Source organism: Miscanthus floridulus, chromosome 6 (genome assembly GCF_019320115.1).
Source record: "Miscanthus floridulus cultivar M001 chromosome 6, ASM1932011v1, whole genome shotgun sequence".
NCBI classification, from domain to species: Eukaryota; Viridiplantae; Streptophyta; class Magnoliopsida; order Poales; family Poaceae; genus Miscanthus; species Miscanthus floridulus.
The window spans coordinates 123,617,384-123,631,525 of record NC_089585.1 but is presented as its reverse complement, the minus strand read 5'-3'; the positions used below and the strand labels follow the sequence as shown (position 1 = coordinate 123,631,525).

General features: G+C 46.5%; 1 long non-coding RNA gene across 11 annotated transcripts; it reads left to right on the top strand.

Annotated features, from left to right (window-relative positions):
• The first annotated feature begins 6,769 nt into the window (after positions 1 to 6,769).
• LOC136456841 (uncharacterized) lies at positions 6,770 to 13,739 on the top strand. Of its 11 annotated transcripts, none has more exons than XR_010759571.1 (11): positions 6,770 to 7,051; positions 7,441 to 7,542; positions 9,025 to 9,076; positions 9,211 to 9,410; positions 9,618 to 10,147; positions 10,420 to 10,531; positions 10,624 to 10,771; positions 11,107 to 11,208; positions 11,296 to 11,441; positions 11,528 to 11,572; positions 12,059 to 12,966. It is a non-coding gene; the product is annotated as an uncharacterized lncRNA (long non-coding RNA). The 11 variants fall into 11 exon arrangements; XR_010759568.1 differs by having other exon boundaries at positions 7,441 to 7,943; positions 9,025 to 9,054; XR_010759567.1 differs by having other exon boundaries at positions 7,441 to 7,943.
• Positions 13,740 to 14,142: the final 403 nt, after the last annotated feature.

Sequence of the window (14,142 nt, the reverse complement as noted above, 5' to 3'; positions counted from 1 at the left end):
CTGTGGCATAGGTGCTCCGAGGAGCAGCGGTCTAGCATGGGACCGGAGGTACGCGCACGCTCGTGAGGGGAAAATGGGAGGGTCGATGGCGGCGTGGCCACGGTAGGGTGCTACGGGCAGGCGGGAGGTGCGGCCACTGTGGCCTCTAGCGGCAGAAAGCAAGCAGAGAGAGAGAGGGCCAGTGGGGCAGCGAGATTTAACTAGGGTACCTCCCTTTGGCAGTAGAAATAGAAAAGGAAGGAGGAAAACAACACGAGGGTTCGACCAACTTCATTAACGTAGGGACAGTGCGGCGTGCTTCGATAGCTTTGCAGAGCGACATGACGATGTGAGCAGTAGGCCGGCCATCTTTCTTAAAGGCAAAAGACAATGACAGCGCGGCAGCAGCAAGGACGCTCGCGCATGGCACCGGGCTTAGGACAACAGTGGCTTGGACGAGATGGCTCAAAATTGGTGGGATGCGAAGGCGGCCAGCTCAGCAAAACATCCGATACAGTGCTCCCACACAAGGACGTGAGGGAGCACGCTGCGGCCGAACAAAAGGGCATCGCGTGGCTCTGTCGGCCATGGCAGGGTAGGTGAAATGAGCGGCTACGAACGCGCAATAATATTTGTTTACCAAAACCCAAGTTGCACTTTCATCTACTCGACTTGTACTTCAATTCTTATTAAAACCCCAAACACACGTTCTATATTATTGTTGCTTTTTAAGAATCACTTTTCAAATTGACTATTATTTATCGACACAAACTACGAACGGGTTTTTCTATTTTTGTTCCTTTTCAAACTAATTTTGGAACTAACAACATCATAGCAATACTCAAAACAAACATACTAACACACTCATGACATTCTTACATTGCTGAAGGCATAATTTTTCTACCCACATTATATATCATTTTAGCTCTCAAATATTCATTTTCCAAGCCGACTATATATATTTTCAACAGCGGCTAAAGCACTAAAGTTTGTTACTAAATATTTTAAATGCAACAAAAATCATGCTCCGAATTTTTACTTAAGTACTATATACCAGTCGTATCGTATTTTTGTTTATAAACTTTGTTTTTCTTGCTTAATCAAATAAACAAGCTATTCACCCTTTTATTTGCTATTAGACATTTTTAAACATAAGTCAAATTTTAAAATTCGAGAAAATCGTCTTGGTAAATCCTCTTGTCTAAATCTCAGTGCTAAGCAAGCTTATAACACTAGAGGTGTTACAGCGGGCTTGAGCGATACGATTCACTTCAGCTCGTTGGAGTTTCCCACGCTCCCGCTTGCTGGGATGTGTACTTCACCTCCGCGAGGAGGTGCTTGCCCCGGCGCCCACTAGAGGAGTGCCCTCCACCGGCCCCAGGCCACTCGATGACCACAACATTGAGACACCCACGATTCGCCTTGAGCCCATGCTGGGCTCACACCCCATGGTGAGTGATGTACATATTGTTCTTTACTCACTATTTAACACCTTTCGCTGACTCTTCGGAGGGACCCCGTTGTCCCCACTGTGACCGCCATGCGATCGATTCCCCTATGGCTCTGAAGGATGCTAACGCCACCCCCTCTCATGTCTAAGTTTTTGGGGATGGCGGGCTACGCTCCCGCCTCCTTCCATGACCTTGTCGATGATGAGGTCAAAAGCGACAGCTCCAGCATCGGTGATGTCGTGGCACCTGGCCACCCTCTGTCCTAGGAGTACGCTATGGCGGACACTCCAAGATAGCCACTGATGGTAGTGGTGTCTCTATAGACTTATACCCCTCTAGACCCCTGTGCGAAGGCCCTAGCACGTGCATAGGAGCACGACGAGGAGTTACGACAAAGGCGACAGAGCCAGCCGCCACCTACATTGGTGCGCTCGGCGTAGCACGTTGCGCCACATGCGTGTAACCCGGTGAGCGGCGCTCGAGGACACGCCCGTCAGGTCCAGCGTAACATCCTAGATGGAGGGAATGACCCCCTTAGTTTGTTCGGGCTGGCTAGAACATCACTGCTACGGCGATGCTTCTGTGCGGCCTCCCCGAGCCTACCGACCCCTAGGAACAGGCAATCCACCAGAACCTCTAGGCGCTAGTGGAGACCGCTGCCATTCAGCAGGTGGAGAGCTTTGCATCGCGACATCGGCTCATGGCCTTTTGCCCAACTGGGGCACTGAGGCCACACCAGTCGAATCGCTCCGTCCACTCACACTGCAATTGTTGGGCGTGGGGTAGGAAGCCATGGTTGCACCATAGCCTGACCCCACACCCGCTCCACACCAACCACCTATGCATGAATGGCTCAAGCTAAACCATGATGCTCCTAGCATCATCAACAATCGACGCCATGCCCAGCACGATGATGATGTCCATCGAGTGGTAGTGAGAGCAGGCGGCATGGGCCCTGGCTTGACCATCAAGGAGTGTGGGGACACACACCCCATGCATGGTGGCCGACCGAATGACAGAAGCTCTAGCCATGATGGCCTAGGGCCACGGGCCTTCGATCGCCGCATCCAGAAAGCATCATTCCCACAGCGCTTCCGACCGCCCACCAACATCGTCAGGTACACCGAGGAGACGAACCTCAATATATGGCTCGAAGACTTTCGGCTCGTCTACCGAGCCGGAGGAGTGGGTAATGACTACTTCATCATCTAGTACCTCCCCATCTGTGTGGGAGAGCATGTTCGAGCATGGCTCGAATTCCTTCCGCTCGACAGCATCTATGACTAGGCGGATCTCAAGAGGGTCTTCGCCAGAAATTTCTAGGGGACCTATGTCCATCCTAGGAATTCCTAGGACCTCAAGAGCTGCCAGCAGGAGCCCAATGAATCCCTACATGATTACATCCATAGGTTCTCAAAGCAACGCAACTCCCTTCTTGATGTTGTCGATGCGGACGTCATCAGTGTGTTCCTCTCTAGGACAACCTACAAGTCCCTGATCCATAAGATCGGCCGTGTGATGCCTCGTACCACCCATGACCTGCTTGACATCGCCACAAACCATGCCTCTAGTGAGGTGGCAGTTGGGGCGATCTTCAGCAGTGGTTAGGACAGGGGCAAGGCCAAGCGCGAGGACCAAGGCAAGGGCCCCTCCACACAAAGGGGCAAGAAGAACAAGAAGGATCATCGTTGATCAGCCAACCCAGCTTTGGTCGCCGCGATCGACCGTGCAGTCAAGTAGCCCTAACAGGGCTAGCCCGACCATTTTGATAGGCTCATAGAGAGTCCATGCACCAACCTCGCCTATCCCATCAAACACCTCTACAAGGACTACGAGCTCCTCAAGCGCTTCCTGCGGCATGTCGGCAAGCCAAAGGAAGGGAAAGGCAAGGAGGACGCGGCCAAGAAGGAAGGCACGGTGGGCAAGGATAAAGATGCCTTCCCCGACCCTAAGGAATGCCTTATGATCTTTGGGGGATCCAACGCCATCCACTCCAAGCACCAGCACAAGGTACGCTATAGAGAGGCATGCGTCGCTGAGTCGGCCATCCCCTCTTTTCTTAGTTGGTCAGACTCCCCGATCACTTTTGATTAGAGAGACCATCCTTCCCACATCGCCTGACCGGGTCTTTACCCGCTCATCATCGACCCCATCATTGGCAAGAAGCACCTCACCAAGGTGCTGATGGATGGAGGCAGCGGCCTCAACATTCTCTATGTTGACACCCTCGACACCATGCGTATCCCCCGGTTGGAGCTCTGACGTCCCATAGAATATGCCATCAGAGATGAGCGCCCGAACTTCATTCGGGACCTTCGCCAGCTGGATGAGGGGCATACTGGTGCTTAGTCCTGACCTGAGCACCTCAAAGACCACCACCTGCGCAACGTTGCGAAGCTAGTCAAGCTCTCCCTTGAGAGCATGTCGCTCCTCAAGGGACTGGGCTAGCGCTTCCATGCTCCGGCCGACAGCCGCTTTGACCGTCTCTAGCCCATCGATGGAACCTCCATCGAGGAGAGGCCAGCGGGTCACTCAAGTCAATCGAATGGCTCAGGCGACTGCCGAGAGATAAGTAAGGAGCAGTGGGATGCCCCATGTGGGTTATGCCGACTCTGTCATGAACGACACGCCTGGATTCCACTTGGACATATCCGATAGGAGCTCCCTGAACCCGTCACTCGAGCCATTAAGGTAACTTTACCAACCCTTGTTCTACTTTTCTAGTGCATGATCATTCTTTCATCCATTCCCATGCATGCATTCATACATTCATCCATTCTCATGCATGCATTCATACATTCATCTATACATTCATCCCATACATTCAAGCATTGCATATGCAATTATTGCATCACAGCGCTTCACATCGCGTCACGAAGTGGTAGTCGTCTCATTCGATATGAGCGACGACCGATCGGGGTTCGAAGGCTAGCCTACGAAGGGCTCGAGGCCACCTTGCGTCAAATAGAGCTAGGGGAGAAAATATAGATGAGCCCCAGCGGCCTTTGCCCAATCCGCTCAGAAGCTGGGTGCCTAAATCCTATTCGGTTACCCTACGCGGTACAACAAACCAAGGGAAAAAACACCGAAGTTCCAATAACAGCCCCTTCACGACTTCACAGAAGTCCCAAAGGGGCTCGTGGGCTCCCATCAGGTTTATAAACCCAGGGTCCCCAATGGACCCGCTTCCCTACAAAACTCGGCCCAGCAGACGGCGCAACGATAGCACACTCCTAGGCCAGCCCAGATACACAATAATAGGCCAAGACCATGATCCGGTCCCTGACCGGCACCTCCGACCTCTAGGGATAGGCCCCACACTTGCTCGACCTTTGGGTCACGGGCTCCGCCTTGCCTGACCTCCTGGTCGCGGGCTTTGCCTCGCCCGACCTCTTTCTCCGACCAAGGATACGCCGGACCTCTGCTCGCTGCTCTTTTCCGATCGACACGGTCGGGGATGACGAGGAATGATCGACCAGGGACGCTCGCTCGATGTGGGCTTGGGGAGCAGGCAGAGCAGATAAGGTAAGGCGCTCAAGTCAACCGTAATACCAAGGACCGTACCCTACGCACCTACAAGACGGTGCCTTCAGGTCATGATAGATAGACACTATATAACTTTCTAGACGTGTCAGACCCCAAACAGTATTATGGGCGTCGACGTTTGCCGTACCAGGCGAACACGGTAGAGCCTACCAGACGCGTTTGGGCATAAACAGTATTGTGGGCGTTGACAGCCATCCCGTACCTGATGGCGTGAGCAACAAGACTAGGTAGTATACGTATACATTTTCTCTCTTTCTCTCTGACTTGTAAGGCCATCCCTTTCAACTATAAAAGGGGATGCGCTCTCTCCTAAAAAAGAGAGTCTCTCTCTCTCTCGAAAACTTTCTCGACGCTCGAGAACACAACAGCTCAATAAGCTTTAGAGACACACAGAGCATATGTTCCAATACTTAGCATACATTAGAGCCCCCGTCACTCTTGGCCACTCGGTTCAGAGTCCGACCGGGCCTCTAACACCCCTTCTCATTCCTATTCGTTTATAAACCCATATCAAACTTCGAGCACCTGGGCTCAGGAATAAAGTCATCGACCGACCTCAACTGGACGTAGGGCCCGTTGCCTGAACCATTATAAATTCTATGTCATTGAGTGCTAGGCCACATCCGATCACAACGCGTGGCAAAACTACAAATATTTACTTGTTGGTCACTTTTTCGTACCGACATATGGCTACCATATAGTTTGGAGAATCAAGAGTTAACATTAGGCCACAAATGCATAGAGAATGAAAATCAAGACATCCCTAAGGTTTGATGACAAGATGATCAAAGAACTCAATATTGAATATAAAGGGCAATCAAAAGTCAAGCAAAGCAATCAAGGACTCGAGATCAAGTGAATCATGGATGAATCAAGTATTGCAAGTTAAGACTCAAGGTTAAAGACCTTTCAAGAGTTAGAATCGTCAAGAAGGGGATTTGGGTATGCAAAAACTCGACCATGTGTTCATTGTGCATGGAGTTGTAGTCCTAAAGAACAAGTAGCCCATAGACATCGTGGTGCTCAACAATGACTATGCTAGCACAAGAAGGAAGATCAGACGTGATGGGAACATCGTTGCCACCAATCATCGTTTTCGCGTGAAGCTCGCCTATGCCCCTATCTCATTGTTGCTGATGCCACGACCATGTGTGTTGCCATCCCCATCCTCGCTACCATCACTGTGCGGTAGGGATAGGAATAGGTCACCTTGCACATGGCCTTGAACATGGTTCGTGGCCTAAGGCCAATTTGAGGGGACGTAGGTCAACCCATTTCAACTAGAAGGTTTTGGTCTCGATAGCCTAATGGGAAGCATGAGCCAATGTAAACATTTTCTTACTACTATAGATCATAAATACTATCAATACTTTAAAAATGAGATAAAAGATTAAAATACCATCATAATAAAGTAATATTGTATTATGCAATGCATAAAATAAAATAAGTTTATAATTGGACCACAATCCTAGATGTACACATTTTCACCTCTAAAAAGTGATGTTTCTCACTTTCAAATAGGGACATTCTTAACAAGTCATCATCAACCATGCTGGTTCGACAAAAAAAAGACTAATAAATAATCATGATTAGATTGATTCATCTTACCTATCGGATAAAAAGAATTCTGCTCCGTCGACCCATTTTCGATTTGAAACCGGCCCTGCCCTGCTCGAACGGCCTATTTTGCTCCGTCGACCCATTTTCAATTTTGAAACCGGCCCGGCCCTGCTCGACCGGCCTATTTTCGTCCCTACTTGGCAGAGCGTACCCCAGGCCTCCAACACCAACAGAGTTCATCGAAGGGGCTGCCGGGCCTGACATCCATCTCGATCTCGGCGACACGTTGCACGTGCTGCGCATGGTCCGAGGCACAGCGGCGCCCTGGCGGAAGCCGCCACCACAGGCACGGCATCTGGCCGGCGGAGCAGGCAACTGGCCGGCGTCAGGCATGGGGCGGACGAGATCAAGCCGCAGACGGCTCGTAGCCTCTTCTCGCCACCGCGGCCGCAGCCTCCCAGTCGCTAGGATAGTAGGATGTGCTGGTCAACACTTTCCACTTCCTTGAACCCAAGGTGAGATCACACAGACCATGCCCTGCGCCTGTTTGTTGTTTTGCTCAAGTGAACTTTCAGTGCTACTTTTTCCATATTTCGCTTTGCTGTACATACAACTATACGAACGTCAGGGTTTGGGTTATCTTAACAATCCACGTTCATATTTTTATACTGAATAATCTATGATTATTCATCTTAGTGTAGTGATTCTTAGGATCCTCTTTCCTGATTATACGTTCAGATACTAATGTATCTCCAATACAACTCATACATTTTCTCTAATTTTATTTCATTGATACTTCAGTTTTTATGTATACTTCTAGATTGACAGATGCTATACTTCTAAGAAATCTGAAAGTTCACTGGAGAATCAAAGTGTAAGCTAACTGAACATGCTGGTTCTGCAGGCTGCAGTTCTGCAAATATGAATGGTGTGTGGTGAACCTGGTCGAAAAAGAGGGTGAGGTCTTTGCCTTGCGTGACTCCAATGCCTGACAGAAGAGACAGAGGTGGAGGAGTATTAATCTTGCTTAATTTCCTAGATATAGATATGCCAGATTACATGTGCCCCATACGCAAGTAATCAACTAATCTCCTATTAAACCTAAATCTTCTAACAGCCAAATCCTCCAGGAATCCTCAAACTAACAAAACTCAAGCTGAACTAATTGCAAATATTAACTAAATGTCAATCACCTTGACGACATAGCTTTTGCCCTGACTCCCTTGCGATGGTGCTGGTAAATCATACATTTCAAACCGTTTTAAGCCACATTGTGCTGCGCTTCATCGGTGTGGAGACCTGCATCGTCTCCACACCTTCTCCACACATGCTGGGGTTTCCCTCGCCATCCTTGTCATTTTGCTCTGGGCTGCTGAGCATTCTTCATTGATGTGCAGCAAGATTAAGGTACACCATCCTCAACTTCCTCTGATTTTGTTTCCCAGAATGATTAAAAATGCATACAAGCCACAATGCCAAATTTCTTGGTCTAGACAACATTGCATGCATCTTAATGTCAGTTTTAGAAAATGGAACCTGATTACTTTTTATGGGAATATATGGAAACTAGTATTGTAGAATTTAGGCATCTTAAACTTCCAATGTTCCTACTGAGCTTAAGCTTTGTTGGGTAATCTACTGAGCTTAAGCTTTCTATATCAAATCATGTATTAGGAATGCTATTGGTTTATTGAAATTGAGAAAGCAATAATAGGAGGGGAATGTGGGTTGATCCACTTAGTAACATGCCTTCAAATTTATTGGCTGTAGTTAGTTAATTAGTTAAATACTACCAATTTTGTGTTTACCAAATTGGCCATGCCTTTGTTACCTGGAAATGTAATTTAACTTTGACTATGTTTGCTAAAGAATTACTTGTAGCTAGAGTGCTTATTTTAGTTTTGAATGCATAGTTCCCTCATAAACCAGTTTGAGGGCTCAATTGATGGACTCGTCATAATATCTCTACTACCACTTCCAGTGCATGGAGCAAAAGCTAAACACTGATGTTTGCATCAGCCTGAAAAAAATAATCCAGCAGACAGTGAAAACAAACCAAACAACTTTGAGATTAGGAATCAGTATTTTGCCACCTGAAATATGTGACTGTGAAGACGTAAAAAGGACCCCTTTTGGAACTTACAGATAACTGTATACACGCCGGCTGCTACAAATTGAATGGATCACATTTGCCACTGAAGTTTTGCTCAATCTAATAACTCACATCTCAAAATTAGCTGTGTAGGCTGATCCTGATTTTGCAAAGAGTTATCTACCAAAGCATATTATGTTCCTCCAGGAAGATCCAGTTACTAATGATTTTTTTCCCCCTGAGGATGAAGCACTACTAAAAGCCTAAAACTGACTTTAATGATTTCTGTACCTATAAGTGCAGTCCAATGTTTATTATTTTCCCTATGTATCCAATTATCAGGCTTTGCTGATGTTTCTATGAAATTGTTTTTTCTTTTTCTTTTTGGCATTGTAGTGACCTTTATTATAGCAAGGATTATCAAAGGTAACTCCACTCACCTTATCCAGTAAGTGCAACACAGGTCCACAGTTCCTTAGCCATTTAATTGAAAACAATTCAGAACTAATATGAAAACAAATCATATCAGTTCTTGGATTCTTTGACATGTACATGTATAAGCATATTTGTGAGTACAAACAGATTTAAAGCACAAGGACAACCATGGGACTTATATCCAACCGCTGGACGTTTCTACAAGCCAACAGTAGAAAAGACAGAAGCGATAAGAAAGAGAGAAAATATTAGTGTTCTTCTTACTAACCAGTGCTACTTGGTATTATAACCGACCATTGAAAACATCGAAGACATCTCGTAAGCACAACAGATCAAAATATATTAAGGTAATATCTTTTCTTTGTTCTTTACATTACATGACCCATGCTGTCATTACTATCTGTATAGCGCAATATATCCATTTCCCTGCTTATCTTGGTGACTTGGTCCAATCTATTACAATCCATCTCCTCAGTACTTGGCAGTACGATCCAATGATATGGGTCCATAATACCAATAGCCCATGACCTCTTTTTTTTCGCGACCATGCCTAGGCACATCTCTTATTATCAAACCGGGAGAGTTTGGCCGCCAGCCAGGGTGGCCACGTCGCCCGAAATTCACCTGGCCGTCCGATTCTGCGATCCACGGTCCATGTTGCGTCCGCCCCTCGCTACAGCTTGGGCCGCCCGCTAGGAAACCCTCGCCGGCTCTCCCCGACCCCGACGCCCTCCTCCTCTCCGCTAACGAGCTGACGGCACGGGCGGACCTCGGCGGTGGCCGGCCATCCGCGCGGCGGCGGCCACCCTCCTCCTCCTCCTCCTCCACCACCACCGCCACCACGCCCCTTCCTCCTCGCGACGCCAGCCAGCGGGTCACAGCAGTGCGAGCGCCGGCCTAGGGTTTGGCCCCTCCGTCGCCGGTCGTCCCCACGGCCGCACGGCCACGTAGGCGGCACGAGCAGACCTCCACGATGGCCGCTGCGCGGGCTGGACGGTGGCACACGTCCGCGAGCTGGCCCCCGCTGCCCCCCTGCAGGTGGCCGCCGCCGTGCCTGCCACCCCGACGCGCCTTCGTCACGCAGGTTCGCCTCTCCTCCTGGGCTCCGCATCAAGACAGTTTGAGCTCCATGCATTTTCTTCTGATCCTTTTGGTGGTCATACCTTTCAAGTTCTGATGTTAGGTATATATTCAGTACATGTTCTCTTTTCCTACAACAACAACAACAACAAAGCCTTTAAGTCCCAAACAAGTTGGGGTAGGCTAGAGTTGAAACCCAACAGAAGCAATCAATGTTCTCTTTTCCTACCTTTTCCAAAATTCCCTTCTCTGTAATGTTACCATTTCAACTTACAGAACATATAAGGTGGAAAGGCCTACCATCTTGTCATGTGTGTCAGGTCAACACAACCATCAGAGCTGACAGTTCAATTGACAAGCTCTGATGGGTTACAGACCCTGGCTTCAGGTACGATAGCGTTAGTATATTTTCTCTTGGTATTTAGGCAGCAGAAAATATTTCTGGTATTCACAGTAACTGATAGTATTGCCCTGTTGTAGAGTTTCTGGCACATCAAATTGGACAGAACTGGAGCGAAAATTGGTTGCTAAAGGCGCGAATAGAACTTCAGGCCTTCGAATAACAGCTAGGAAGAAAGGCACTGTATCGTTTGATCAAGTATCACTCATGCCTTCAGACACATACAAGGTATAGTATAACTTTTGTTCTCTATGGTATGAGAAATAGAAATCAAGCTGAGAAAAAAAAAGGTATACAATTTAAAGCATACAGGCAGTAAAACAACTTTGTTTGGCAATGCAATCCTAGTATCTGAACCAAAACACGTTTACAAAGTTTGTAGCCACATTTAGAACTACAGCAGCCAGCTAACTGTCGTTTATAGCTAACTTTACTGCTTTGGTTTGTTTGATGAATTTAATGCATACATAAGTGAATTTGATAGCGTCCTACCATACAGCCATGCTTATATGCTTGTGCATAAGTTTATCTGCGTATTTAACAACGGTTCTTTATTCATGCAGGGACATGGTTTCGGCACAGAACTTATAACCATGCTTTTGGATTTAAAACCACGATTCATGAGATTTCCTCGTAATGAGATGTGTTTTCTTAATTAAAATCAGGTAATTGATGTTTGTACGTATATGATATATTGATAAGTGTGCAGACGTATTTGTGATAATTTACTAGATTGCATACAACTCTTGTAGGTGGTTGCTTTGTTGAAGGCAACTGGTTAACAAATGCTTTCAGATGGAAGGAAACTATTGGTCCATGGGAAGAAAGGCCTGGGCACTATGGCGACGTTTGGAATTACTGGACCGATGATGGCCTTGCCTTTTATGAGTTTGTACTGGTAAAATTTGATTGATGTCATCTGATTTTGCTTCTTTTGGTTTCAGCCTAGCTGATCATATCTTTGTTCTGAACTGTTCACAACAGCTTGCTGAAGACCTGGGGGCTCTCCAAGTTTGGTCTTCACTGCTGGTAGGTGGTGTTTGTGATTTGACAGTGTTTATGATTTGACAGAAAACCCCCCTTTTGTTTTATGTTTAATCATCATCATCATACCCATTAAGTTCGGATTCTTCTCTTGAATTTACGTATCAGCCACAATGATGGACTTGATATGATTGAACCTTTCGTTAAGGTATATATAATCGTTTGTTGTTTGCATGATGTAACATAAAAATTTTCTCCTCCTGTGTTGGAATATCATCGATCATTGTCTTCTGCTTTTTTCCTGGATTGTGTATAGGTTTTAAACCAATGTAGCTCATTTTTATCTCTGGAATCTGGAGTCTTTTGATCAGCAAGCTCAGTTCCGGTAGCCTCAATGATCTTTTCAAAGGAAAATCATATAAAGACTAATTTTTTTTCAAGAATCTGAATGACGACCACATGTACTGTGCATTTCTTGATGATTTTAATTATTACATGCTCTATTTCATGAGTTTGTTTTTCCGGATATAGGATGCTTTGGACGGCCTTGAGTTTGCAATGGGAAGTGAGGAGTCAGCGTGGGGTTCTATTAGAGCTGCAATGGGCCATCCAGAACGATTCCCACTGAAGTATGCTGCAATTGGAAACGAAGAATGTCTTAAGGAGTTTTACCAAGGTACATAAAACCATTATCGATTGGCTTTAATATTGAACTGCTACCATGAATGTCCTACTCTGACCCTGATATTATTTAATTCTGCTTAAGTAGAAAATTACATCAAATTCTATTATTCTATACGATCTGTCATTTACATTTTTTTTGCGCTGCCTGTGATTCATCCTTGGCCGGATCCGTCGGCTGCATGGTTGCATTTCTCCGCTCCCCATTCAATCTATGCAGTGAATCAGGTGCTAAAAAATCCCCTTTATCTCCTTTCCTACCTTGCCGGCGCGCGCGAGGGTGCGCGTGATGGACTAGTATTCATTAAGGAGGAGCAGATAACCATTACAACAAGAAGCAGACAGCACGGTAATCACCTAATTACCGAAATATCGCCTCAAAGCAGGAATAGGTCCTCCAACAAGGTCATGGCAAAGTACCTTATATATGTGAGACAAGTTATCTAGCAACTTTGATCATTTTTCCATTCGCAAAGCAGAACAGCTTTGTTCCTCTATCATCAATATCGGCGACAACAGAATGTAAGGGCAAATGGGCAATAAACCAATGGTGAAATCTATTGGCCGTACGTCAGGGAAAAGGCCTACAAAGGCGTGGCGTTGCCGTTGCCTTGGCTTTTCTAGTTCTCATTAACATATTGAATTATATTGTTACCATCATCCTTTCTTGCTTCCTTAATCATAATGTGCTTTCTTCTTTATTCTGGAAGAAACCAGATATCAATAGACAGTTAACTAGAGTACAAATCAAATATTGAAATGTTATCGATGGTCAGCCTGTTCGGTTGGCTGGTTCGTATCGTTGCTGGTTCGTGAAGAAATACTGCTGGCTGATTTGTGTGAGAGAAAAATACTGTTCCGGCTGGAAATTTACGATCATTTACGACAAGCCACAGCCAAACGAACAGGTTGGGTGATGTTTGCAGGATCCCTTTTTGGCGCTATCAGGCCTATCTCGTGCAATAACGTCTGATTGATCCTGCTACACTCCCAACATGATTGTGGTTAATTATTACTTGGGATAGATATACGCTCTGTTCGTTTGGCTTATAAGCCGTACTTTTTCAGTCAACGAATAGTATTTTTCTCTCACAACAAATCAGCCAAGAGTACTTTTAGTTATGACTTATCAGCCAAGCGAACATGACAATAGTTGTCTTCACATATTTACACAGTTTTTCAGCAAACTTAGAGCTTGCATTTGCAGCACTCGCTCGATGAATCGAGGCCACCATCTTGGCAGGTGTTGTTGATGGATTGCCGGTATCATCTCTTGAGGTCTGGTCGTTGCCCGCACGAGACCAGCATCGACCTCACGGACATCGTGGTGGTTGGATTCTTGAGATGGAAGAATGCCCGTCACCGTCGGGGTCCAGTTGAGCTCCCGACACGTGTTGTCTCTGTGGATCTAGAACGGGAGCTCAAAGTCGACGTGGTGCCTTCGTATGCTGACGGTAGCTACTGTCTAATCTCTACTAAGCCTTTGCTGTTACTGCATATGTTGTTTTCAAGCCTAAACTAGTGTACCGCACAGCACCACAGGCGTGCGTTCATGCAGATGGGGACCTAGGAGTTTTTTTTTTGGATAGGAGGGACCTAGGAGTGTAGAGCCGTGTTCACTTGGGTTTGTTTGGTTGATAGGCCATGGCTGAAAGTACTGTTAGCTGATTTGGTGTGAGAGAAAAATATTATTTGTTAACTGAAAAATACAGCTTATAAATCAAACGAGCTCAAGCTGACCGGGTGTAGACCGCCCCCCGGTACTACACATCCAACTCAGAGGTTGGAGCTGGACAGGTAAGTGAGAGTGAGAGCACGACAACTTGATGAGGTTCCAATTCAGGCCCCGTTCGCGTGCCCTTAAATCGACTTGATCCGCTTCTTTTTTCATCTAGAACAGTGTTTTCCTCTTATAAATTCCTTCAGAATTCATC